This window comes from Pelophylax lessonae (genome assembly GCF_965119305.1).
Source record: "Pelophylax lessonae genome assembly, chromosome: 7".
NCBI classification, from domain to species: Eukaryota; Metazoa; Chordata; class Amphibia; order Anura; family Ranidae; genus Pelophylax; species Pelophylax lessonae.
In genome coordinates, this window is record NC_138774.1 from 289,587,435 (window position 1) to 289,600,567 (window position 13,133).

Consider the following 13,133-nt stretch of genomic DNA (forward strand, 5'->3'; position numbering starts at 1 on the left):
GTATACGAGAGGTGGTGCTCCTCAGAGTTCCAGATGATTCAACTAAGCAGGCAGAATGAGGACCTATGTTATGGAACCAAGTGCACACTTGAAAAATAAGTTGGTTACAATAAATGTATAAATGCAAACTGAAGCGCCAGAGGGTGCAAATTTTGGTTAAATTTTGCAAAGAACGAAATATTGAACTTAGAATAATGATGTACGAGTTATTAATTAAATATTATGATTATACCTGATTTATTTATTATTTACTATTTTTATTACCTGGGAATCAAAAATAGACATACTGTTGAGTTCGACCAATTGGCTGTTCAGGATACAAGAAGTGGTGTTTCTCAGAGTTCTGGAAGCTCCATTCGAACAGGCAGGATGATGACCTATGGTATGGTTCCAAATACCCATCGGAAAAATAAGAGGAGAGGTGGGAAAGCCCTTATAGTGTAGTGCTTCTCTATATTTTACTTACCATTTTTATTAAATGGGAAACAATAATAGGCATAGGGTTTGTCTTACCAACTGGCTGTTCAGTATACGAGAGGTGGAGCTCCTCAGAGTTCCATATGATTCAACTAAGCAGGCAGAATGAGGATCTATGGTATGGTACCAAGTGCACACTTGAAAAATAAGTTAGTTACAATAAATGTATAAATGCAAACTGAAGTGCCAGAGGGTGCAAATTTTGGTAAAATTTTGGTAAGAACAAAATATTGAACTTACAGCCGGTTCACACCAATGTTCCCTCTAATTTTTTACTGTGCTGAGCAAATAAAAAAATTTCTGAGCGCAAACCTTTAGATTGAGCAATGGGGGGGGGGGGGGGGACGTCAATGCAGAGTGACCAGCTTGCCCCAATCAACTGCAGAGTGCCACAGCAATGCCCCCAATAAACTGCAGAGTGCCACAGCAATGCCCCCAATAAATTGCAGAGTGTCACAGCAATGCCCCCAATAAATTGCAGAGTGTCACAGCAATGCCCCCAATAAATTGCAGAGTGTCACAGCAATGCCCCCAATAAATTGCAGAGTGTCACAGCAATGCCCCCAATAAACTGCAGAGTGCCACAGCAATGCCCCCAATACATTGCAGAGTGCCACAGCAATGCCCCCAATACATTGCAGAGTGCCACAGCAATGCCCCCAATAAACTGCAGAGTGCCACAGCAATGCCCCCAATAAATTGCAGAGTGTCACAGCAATGCCCCCAATAAACTGCAGAGTGCCACAGCAATGCCCCCAATAAACTGCAGAGTGCCACAGCAATGCCCCCAATAAATTGCAGAGTGTCACAGCAATGCCCCCAATAAAATGCAGAGTGCCACAGCAATGCCCCCAATAAACTGCAGAGTGCCACAGCAATGCCCCCAATAAATTGCAGAGTGCCACAGCAATGCCCCCAATAAAATGCAGAGTGCCACAGCAATGCCCCCAATAAATTGCAGAGTGCCACAGCAATGCCCCCAATAAATTGCAGAGTGCCACAGCATTGCCCCCAATAAATTGCAGAGTGCCACAGCAATGCCCCCAATAAAATGCAGAGTGCCACAGCATTGCCCCCAATAAAATGCAGAGTGCCACAGCATTGCCCCCAATAAACTGCAGAGTGCCACAGCAATGCCCCCAATAAATTGCAGAGTGCCACAGCAATGCCCCCAATAAACTGCAGAGTGCCACAGCATTGCCCCCAATAAACTGCAGAGTGCCACAGCAATGCCCCCAATAAATTGCAGAGTGCCACAGCATTGCCCCCAATACATTGCAGAGTGCCACAGCAATGCCCCCAATAAACTGCAGAGTGCCACAGCAATGCCCCCAATAAACTGCAGAGTGCCACAGCAATGCCCCCAATACATTGCAGAGTGCCACAGCAATGCCCCCAATAAAATGCAGAGTGCCACAGCATTGCCCCCAATACATTGCAGAGTGCCACAGCAATGCCCCCAATAAATTGCAGAGTGCCACAGCAATGCCCCCCCGCGACCCCGTGCACTTACCTCACGGACGGTCACGGCACTCTGTCTTCAGTCCCCGGCTTCCAGCTTCCCGCGTCTCCATCCTCCCGAGTCCCGGCGCCTCCTCCTCGGCCAATGGCATGAAGTTGGCCTTTCGGCCAATCAGGAAGCGGGAGGACCCGCTCCCTGATTGGCCAGGAGGAGGACCCGTATGACAATAGCGAATTTTCATTCGCTATTGTCACACGATGGGCGTGCTCTCGGGGTGCACGCTCTGCTCCCTGGCCGCTCCGTCTGCGGCTGCGCCGTCTAACTAGGTGCTTGCGCGGGACGTAATTTCCACTGCGCGTCCGCGCACGCGCGCACCTTAAAGGGAACACTGGTTCACACTACCGTGACCAGAAAGTCACCCCATGAAGGAGCGACTTTTTAGCGTGACTTTGAGACCCCGTTCACACTGGGGCGATCCGACTTGCCAGGGCGACCTCACAGGTCGCGGCACGCAGCTTGCACCGCGACCTCGGAGCGGCCGGCACGGACTTCATAACATTGAAGTCTATGCAGGTCGCTCCATGTCGCCCCAAAGAAGCTCCGGACCCTTTTTCTAAGTCAGAGCGACTTGTGTCGCTCCTATTAGAATGGGTCCACAGCTTCTCTATGGCAGGCGACCTGTCAGGCGACCAGGTCGCCTGACAGGTCGCCCCAGTGTGAACGGGGTCTTAAGAGACTTGGAAGAGACTTGGAAGAGACTTGTGCACTACTTTGAAGAGACTTAAAGGATAGGCGACTTTGTCTGTGGGGAATGCCTGGCTAATCTTTTTCTTCTTCCTGGAAAGTCTGATCACAGTTGCTTGAAAATAGATAAGGATCCGACTTAGAGGTGACTCCCATTGAAGTCTATGTGCACAAGTCGGATAGATGTCGCCTTGAAGTAGTACAGGAACCTTTTCTGAAGTCGGAGCGACTTCAGTAGTGCATATTAAGACGGCTCTCATTCATTTACATTGAATTTGTGATGACAAGAGACTTGGGGCGACTTGAGGGCACACAAATCGCGTCCCAAGTCGGAGTAGTGTGAAACGGCTCTTAGAATAATGATGTATGAATTACTAATTAAATACTATGACTATACCTGATTTATTTATTACTTACTATTTGTATTACCTGGGAATCAATAATAGACATACTGTAGAGTTTGACCAATTGGCTGTTCAGGATACGAGAGGTGGTGTTTCTCAGAGTTCTGGAAGATCCACTTGAACAGGCAGGATGATGACATATGGTATGGTTCCAAATGCCCATCAGAAAAATAAGAGGAGAGGTGGGAAAGTCAAATGTATAAATGCAAACTGAAATGCCAGAGGGTGCAAATTTTGGTAAAAGTTTGCAAAGAACGCAATATTGAACTTAGAATAATGATGTTTGATTTATTAAATAAATAGTATGATTATATCTCATTTATGTATTACTTACTATTTTTATTACCTGGGAATCAATAATAGACATACTGTAGAGTTTGGCCAATTGGCTGTTCAGGATATACGAGAGGTGGCGTTTTCAGAGTTCTGGAAGATCCATCCGAACAGGCAGAATGAAATGCCCATCAGAAAAATAGGAGGAAAGGTGGGAAAGCCCTTATATTGTAGTGCGTCTCTATATTTGACTTACCATTTTTAATAAATGGGGAAGAATAATAGGCGTAGGGTTTGTCTTACCAACTGGCTGTTCAGTATATGAGAGGTAGTGCTTTGTTAGAGTTCCAGATGATTCAACTAAGCAGTAGGGATGATCGAACGGTTCGGGTCCACCATCGGTTTGGCCCGAACATTGGGTGTTCGAGATTCGGCCGAATTTAGAACTTTTTGCCCAAAAAGTTCGGAATTCGGCAACCAGAACCGACCAAAATGCAATGGGACAGGAAATGGGCTTTAAAAGCCCGTGATTGGACCAGAACCATTAGCAAAAGCCAATTGAGGGGGCAGGAGAATGCTAGGAATGTGATTGGAGTGACTAGGGGGTCCATAGTCCAATCATTAGTGAATACGCCCCCCAGTATATAAGATAGCCCCCGCCAAATTCCTAGCATTCTTATACGGGACATACGGGAAGAGAGTGGAATGCTGTTCTGTTACGATGTGCTACAAAGTGTCATTTAGCTATTTTTAGTGTAAGGAAAGGGATATCTAGTGTAGTTAGAGTGCTCCTTTTACACTTTAGTTAGCTTCAAAAATTTAGTTTCTGTAGGGAAAGTGTTAAGTGTAAGGGGACCGTAGTGTAGTGTAGGGTTAACTGACAGTGACTGCTATGGAAGGGTGACAAAACCCTTCCATATCAGGGTGACCGCTATAGAGAAATGATCATTTCTCTGAGTTGCTTCGGCACAGGGATATGGCTTCTCCCCTGCCAGCATTTTTTATGCTGCAGGGGTTGCCACTTGCCAGTGCTTTTTTGAGGACATGTTTGATGTCAGACATGACATCTGAACATGTGTATAGGGGGTATATATACACATATATGTCTGTATATATACCCCTAGACATATATAGGTGTGATAGTAGCAGAAATATATGCTTATGCGCTAATGAAATCATTTACACTAATATATTTCTGCTACTATCACACCTATATATGGCTAGGTGTGTATATACATATAAGTATGTGTGTATATATACCACTATACACAAGTTCAGATGTTTTGCCTGCCTCAAAAGAACCCCAAAAAATGCCAAAAAAAAAACGCTTTTTGGGTCACTTACCAGATGCACACCAGACTATGATTCACTGTCACTTTTTATGCCTTTTTATACGGAACTACATCTAATTTTATGCTACTTAATACAATTTTACTATTCATGGGGTATTTATTGAGTCACATTGGCACTTTATAAGCACAAGTTTAATTCATATTGGGAACTGTAATTTATAGATTCTTTAATTAGAAAGCGCTGTATTTTGGCCTTTTTACAAGACCATTCCTTTGGCACTGTACTCCAATGGCCTCCACACTCTCCAGATCCGGTCACTGTACTTCAATAACCTCCACACTCACTAGATCCGGTCACTGTACTTTAATGGCCTCCACACTCACCAGATCCGGTCACTGTACTCCAATGGCCTCCACACTCACCAGATCAGGTCACTGTACTCCAATGACCTCCACACTCACCAGATCCGGTCACTGTACTCCAATGGCCTTCACACTAACCAGTTCCGGTCACTGTACTCCAATGACCTCCACACTCACTAGATCCGGTCACTGTACTCCAATTGCCTCCACCTTCACCAGATCCAGACACTGTACTCCAATTGCCTCCACACTCACTAGATCCAGTCACTGTACTTTAATGGTTTCCACACTCAGCACATCTCATCCAATAGAGCACCTTTGGGTTGTGGTTGAACTGGAGATTGGCATCATGGATGTGCAGCCAACAAATCTCCAGCAACTGCGTGATGCTATCATGTCACTATGGACAAAAATCTCTGAGGAACGTTTCCAACACCTTGTTGAATCTATGCCACGAAGAATGAAGGCAAAAGCGGGTCCCAACGGGTACTAGCAAGGTGTACCTAATAAAGTGGCCGGTGAGTGTATTTCATTGCTTGGAGGTCAGCTTTGCCAAAAATCTGGAAGTCCAAACTGAGCATTGTGGCATTAGAAGCAACACAAGCCAATTTATCATGATGACCTGGGGATACGGTGAATGGGAGGACATAATCTTATTCATTAGGAAATATTTTCATCTCTGTATTAATCTTACATTACTCACATCTACAATTTGTTTTTGGTTATGGGAATATTATTGAGTATTACGAAGGTCCATTGTGGAAATATTCAGATTATTTTTCCAGACAATGATTTATTTTCGGTAATCTGGATATGGATTGGTTTTAAATTTGTTAAAAAAAAAATAAAAAAAACATAATAATTTTCGATTATTCTTCAAGACATGGAGATCAGAGGGATTTTCCAGTAAATACTTATCCTTCAAATCATATTTCACCTCTACTTGGTGCACGTCGACATCGGTCCTAATGATATCTCCAAACACCAATAAATGATTCTTTCATCTTAATTACAGTATTTAGCCGACAAAATAGGAATCCACCGAGGCATATTTTATCCTTTAAAACAGATGATTAGAGTATCTAGGATACATCCCTGGCATGGTCTTTCCATTCTCAGATATTGCTCATCTCACAGTATTAATGGATTACATGGACAATAAAAATATGTACACTATATTGTCAAAAGTATTGGGACGCCTGCCTTTCCATGCCCATGAACTTTAATGGCTTCCCAGTCTTAGTCCGTAGGGTTCAATATTGAGTTGGCCCAACCTTTGCAGCTATATCAGCTTCAACTCTTCTTCTGAGAAGGTCGTCCACAAGGTTTAGGAGTGTCTATGAAAATTTGCCTATAGTGCTATACTGCTCTTCTCACAGATAGTGCTCATCTCACATTATTAATGGATTACATGGACATAAAAATATATACACTATATTACCAAAAGTATTGGGACGTTTGCCTTTCCATGCACATGAATGGCATCCCAGTCTTAGTCCGTAGGGTTCAATATTGAGTTGGCCAACCCTTGGCAGCTATAACAGCTTCAACTCTTCTGGGAAGGCCGTCCACAAGGTTTAGGAGTGTGTCTATGGGAATTTGCCTATAGTGCCACTTCAACCCCTTCCCACCCAGCTCCGACTTCTCTTTACCAGCTAGGGGGGCAAGAAGTACTGGCCAATATGATTGGCTTTTACAGTGATCACATGATGGGGAGTCGGGACAGGAAGTGATGATGGGGATCGCTGTGATGGCAACACAGGAACAGGAAGTGATGATGGGGATCGCTGTGATGGCAACACAGGGACAGGAAGTGATGACAGGATTGCTGTGATGGGAACACAGGGACAGGAAGTGATGAGGGGGATCGCTGGGATGGGGAGTCGGGACAGGAATTGATGACGGGGATCTCTGTGATGGCAACACAGGGACAGAAAGTGATGATGAGGATCGCTGTGATGGGAAGACAGAGACAGGAAGTGATGACAGGGATCTCTGTGATGGGGAGCTGAGACAGAAAGTGATGATGGGGATCGCTGAGATGGCAACAAAGGGACATGAAATGATGACAGGATTGCTGTGATGGGAAGACAGGGACAGAAAGTGATTAGAGGGGTCACTGTCATTGGAACACAGGGACAGGAAGTGATGAAGGGGATCGCTGTGATGGGAACACGGGGACAGGAAGTGATGAGGGGGATCGATGTGATGGGAACACAGTGACAGGAAGTGATGATGGGGATCACTGTGATGGGAACACGGGGACAGGAAGTACGTACTCAATTGTATGGGTTGAATAAACTGGGTTTCATTTAACCTGGAAGACTAAGGACATTGTGTTGTGGTGAAAAGGAAGTACTTTGGGAACAGTCCCAAACAGGAGCTGCTAGTGGACCTTTACCATGACATAAAGACCTCAGGTGATGGGTCCAGGTCCATAATGCCCTACAGCCACAATATGTACTCAGTCTTATGGGTTGTACTTGTGGTGTGAAGAATGCTGGAAGAGTAAGGACATCTTGAAGAGGAATTACTGTGGGGACAGCCCTGAACAAGAGCTGCTAGGGGATGGATCCACATCCATAATGTTCTACAGCAACAGTATGTACTCAGTCTTATGGATTGAATAGTGCTGGGTGTCATTCAACCTGGAAGACTAAGGACATTGTGTTGTTGTGAAGAGGAAGTACTGTGGGGACAGAACCGAACAGGAGCTGCTAGTGGACTTTTACCATAACACAAGGACCTCTGTTGATGGATCCAGGTCCATAATATTCACAGTATGTACTCAGTCTTATGGATGTTCTTGTAGGTTAAAGAATGCTGAAACACTAAGGAAATCTTTGAATGAAGAGGATTTACTGTTGGAACAGCCCCAAACAGGAGCTGCTAGTGGACCTTTACCATGACATGACCTTAGGTGATGGATCCCCGTCCACAATGCTCTACAGACACCGTATGTACTGAATTGTATGGGTTGAATAATGCTGAGTGTTATTCAACCTGAATGACTAAGTACATTTTGTTGTGGTGAAGTGGATGCACTGTGGGGGCAACCCGGAATAGGAGCTGCTATGGTACCTTTAATATGATGACATAACTTCAGGTGATGGGTCCAGGTCCATAATGCCCTGCAGCCACAGTATGTACTCTAGTAGTCTCATGGGTTGTACTTGTGGGTTGAAGAATGCTGGAAGAGTAAGGAGGACATCTTGTAGTGAAGAGGAATTACTGTGGGGACTGCTCTGAACAAGAGCTTCTAGTGGATGGATCCACATCCATATTGTTCTACAGCCACAGTATGCACTCTTGTAGTCTTATGGGTTATACTTGTGGGTTGAAGAATGCTGGAAGAGTAAGGACGTCTTGTAGTGATGAGATATTACTGGGAATCAGCCCCAAATGGGAGCTTGCTAGGGGACCTTTATAAAAATAGCCCAAAATTGGGCTTTGATGGAACTTTGTGCTCCTCATTCATAATCCACTTGTCAATTGTCCTGCTGCTCTTACAGGCAACAACTAAAAGCATGGGAAAAGAGAACGCAATACTTGTTATGCTTCAGTCATTACCAAGTGCTTTGTTTTTATGAACCGTAACAGAATGTCGATCAAACTGACCTAAGAAAACAACACCATCACCACGTTTCCCACAGGTCAACAGGGATCTCCAGTCACGGAATGATAACCTCATCATATGTTTCAAGTAAATCATCTCTACGGAAGCCTCTGTCAGTAAAGAAGAATTTTATTCTAAAGCATTTTTTCAAACAGTTCTTGGGAAGAGGATATTTGTTTAGCTTGGCAAAGCATGGTAGCCATTCATGAGCAATCAATATTTCACAGGATAGGTTTATTATACAATTGAAAATGTGTGGGTTGGATGTGCTGAATCCAGAGCTGGCCTAGTTTCTCACTATGTCCATAGTGTAGATTGCAATGACTCTTCTGCAGCAATTGTCTAACATAAGGCACCTATACGGGAGGGTATAGGGATCAGCTTAGGAGGTATAGAACTATTACATAGTTACTGTACATAGTCAAGTTGAAAAAAGACACCTAGTTCAGTCCATCTAGTTTAAGTCCATCTAGTTCAACCAGCCAACAACAGAGCTCAACTCCTTGAAGACACGTGGGTGTATGGTATGTGATCCAGGTGCTTCATTCACCTTTATTTAGTCTAGACCATATTCATTTTGATATTTTGTGTTTGTTTGGGGCTATGTCAATGTCACTGTAGCCCAAACACTGTTTGTTACCTGCTTTCCAAACATCTCGTACCCCATTAGCGAAGCTTGCGTAGTTGTCAGTGTCACTACTGGCTTAGTTCCTCTCTGTGAAGATAAGTTTATACTGTAAATTGTAATGACTCTGCTTAGAAATCACTCTAACATAAAGGTGTCTCAAGGGTGAATACAGGAAGCTATATGGATCAGCTCAGGAGGAATACTACCTATACATACTGTAGCTACATAGTTAGGTTGAAAAAAGACACAAGTCCATCTAGCTCAGCCAGCCAACAACAGAGTTCAACTCTTTAAGGACACTGGGTGTATGCCATTCGTTCAGGTGCTTTATTGAGCTTTATTTTGTCTGGACCATATCTATTTTGAGCCATTGTGGTTCAGTGGGGGCTATCTCAATGTCACTGTAGCCCAAACACTGTCTGCCACCTGCCAAGCAAACATGTCCTACTCCATCTGTGTAGCTTTCATAGTTGTCATTGTTGGCTTAGTTCCTAACTGTAAAGACAAGTCCATAATGTAGATTGCAATGACTCTGCTTACAAAGCTCTCTAACACAAAGGGGCCTCAAGGGTAAATACAGGAAGGTCCAGGGATCAGCTCCGGATGTATAGCACTGTTTCATAGCTAGTCAGGTTGAAAAAAGACACAAGTCCTTCTATTTTATCCAAGCAATAACAGAGCTCAACTCTTTAAGGACACATAGGTGTATCCCATCTGATCCAGGTGCTTCATTCACCTTTATTTTGTCTGGACCATATCAGTTTTGAGCCATTGTGGTTCTTTTGGGCTATGCATATGTCACTGTAGCCAAAATACTGTCTGACACCTGCCTAGCAAACATGTCATAACCCATTAGCATAGCTTGCATAGCTGTCATTGTTGGCCTAGTTCCTCATTGTGACGAAAAACCCATACTGTAGTTTGCAATGACTATTTTTAGACAACTCTCTCTAACACAAAGGGGCTGATATACGAAGGTAAAAGGATCACCTTAGGAGATATAACACTATTACATAGTTACATAGTTAGGTTGAAAAAAAGACACAAGTCTGAAGGCGGTGTGAACAGTGGTTCAGCCATTTTAGTATATCTTAGTTACTAGAAGCCATTTCGTGTTAAAATCATTTCCTAATATTGAAGGTCTATGAGAAGCCACCGAGATGACTTGCTGGTTCAATGTGTTCTAATGAGAGTATTTTCCTATATAAAGTGTAAGCAAATAAACACATATCAGGTCATTCTGAACAAACCATTATGCTGTCTGTGCCATGAGTTTAATCAGATTGGCCTCCAGGCCTGTGAGTCCAGAGGTCAACCGGGTCGAGTCCGCAAGCCTACCGCTTTGGAGTGGTTAACGCCAACAAAGTCCATCTAGTTCAACCAGCCAACAACAGGGCTCAACTCTTTGAGGACACGTGGGTGTATGTCCTACTCCATTATCGTAGCTTGCATACTGTAGCTGTCACGTTTGACATACAGCCTGCCTTTATACTGTGCCTTCTAAAGGGGTGAGTGCGACACCTAGTGTCCTTTTATAGGCACTACCTTTATCATTTTTCACGGCTTTCAGTGGTTTTTCACAATCCACCTTTGAACTATCACCACCTTTTTGGCACCACAGAGCTTGGAAGTTTTATGGAAAATAATTTTACCTGCTTATATTATATTTATTCTAATAATACCCGCACTATTTATTATTTTAGTTATTTATGCACTTTCTGTGGAAAATAAAATGCACTTTTAATGGATGTTTGCACATTTATTCTTATCATTTAAGCACTTTCTGGGGCATGTATTATTGAGCCCAATTCAGAGATCCTGACCTTTGGCACGTGCACTTTTATGATTTTACTATAAGTTAATTCATTTACCTGTTCAGGCAATCACTACATATTTTTTTCACTCCAGACAATAGCCCCCCCCCCCCCCCAGCTCCCACTGAGCCGGGACCTCTATGATTCAAAACATTAGGCCCCCCGTCTCCCACTGAGTCGGGACCTTGATGATTCCAGACAATAGGCTCCCCCAGCTCCCACTGAGCTGGGATCTCGATGATTTCAGACATTAGGCGCCCCCTGCTCCCACTGAGCCGGGACCTCGATGACTCCAGACAATAGGCTCCCCCAGCTCCCACTGAGCTGGGATCTCGATGATTTCAGACATTCGGCGCCCTGTCTCCCACTGAGTCGGGATCTTGATGATTCCAGACAATAGGCTCCCCCAGCTCCCACTGAGCTGGGATCTCGATGATTTCAGACATTAGGCGCCCCCTGCTCCCACTGAGCCGGGACCTCGATGACTCCAGACAATAGGCTCCCCCAGCTCCCACTGAGCTGGGATCTCGATGATTTCAGACATTAGGCGCCCCGTCTCCCACTGAGTCGGGACCTCGATGATTCCAGACAATAGGCTCCCCCAGCTCCAACTGAGCTGGGATCTCGATGATTTCAGACATTAGGCGCCCCGTCTCCCACTGAGTCGGGACCTCGATGACTCCAGACAATAGGCTCCCCCAGCTCCCACTGAGCTGGGATCTCGATGATTTCAGACATTAGGCGCCCCCTGCTCCCACTGAGCCGGGACCTCGATGACTCCAGACAATAGGCTCCCCCAGCTCCCACTGAGCTGGGATCTCGATGATTTCAGACATTAGGCGCCCCGTCTCCCACTGAGTCGGGACCTTGATGATTCCAGACAATAGGCTCCCCCAGCTCCCACTGAGCTGGGATCTCGATGATTTCAGACATTAGGCGCCCCGTCTCCCACTGAGTCGGGACCTCGATGACTCCAGACAATAGGCTCCCCCAGCTCCCACTGAGCTGGGATCTCGATGATTTCAGACATTAGGCGCCCCGTCTCCCACTGAGCCGGGACCTCAATGACTCCAGACAATAGGCTCCCCCAGCTCCCACTGAGCTGGGATCTCGATGATTTCAGACATTAGGCGCCCCGTCTCCCACTGAGTCGGGACCTTGATGATTCCAGACAATAGGCTCCCCCAGCTCCCACTGAGCTGGGATCTCGATGATTTCAGACATTAGGTGCCCCCTGCTCCCACTGAGCCGGGACCTCGATGACTCCAGACAATAGGCTCCCCCAGCTCCCACTGAGCTGGGATCTCGATGATTTCAGACATTAGGCGCCCCGTCTCCCACTGAGTCGGGACCTCGATGATTCCAGACAATAGGCTCCCCCAGCTCCCACTGAGCTGGGATCTCGATGATTTCAGACATTAGGCGCCCCGTCTCCCACTGAGTCGGGACCTCGATGACTCCAGACAATAGGCTCCCCCAGCTCCCACTGAGCTGGGATCTCGATGATTTCAGACATTAGGCGCCCCCTGCTCCCACTGAGCCGGGACCTCGATGACTCCAGACAATAGGCTCCCCCAGCTCCCACTGAGCTGGGATCTCGATGATTTCAGACATTAGGCGCCCCGTCTCCCACTGAGTCGGGACCTCGATGACTCCAGACAATAGGCTCCCCCAGCTCCCACTGAGCTGGGATCTCGATGATTTCAGACATTAGGCGCCCCGTCTCCCACTGATTTGGGACCTTGATGATTCCAGACAATAGGCTCCCCCAGCTCCCACTGAGCTGGGATCTCGATGATTTCAGACATTAGGCGCCCCCTGCTCCCACTGAGCCGGGACCTCGATGACTCCAGACAATAGGCTCCCCCAGCTCCCACTGAGCTGGGATCTCGATGATTTCAGACATTAGGCGCCCCGTCTCCCACTGAGTCGGGACCTCGATGATTCCAGACAATAGGCTCCCCCAGCTCCCACTGAGCTGGGATCTCGATGATTTCAGACATTAGGCGCCCCCTGCTCCCACTGAGCCGGGACCTCAATGATTCCAGACTTTAGACCCC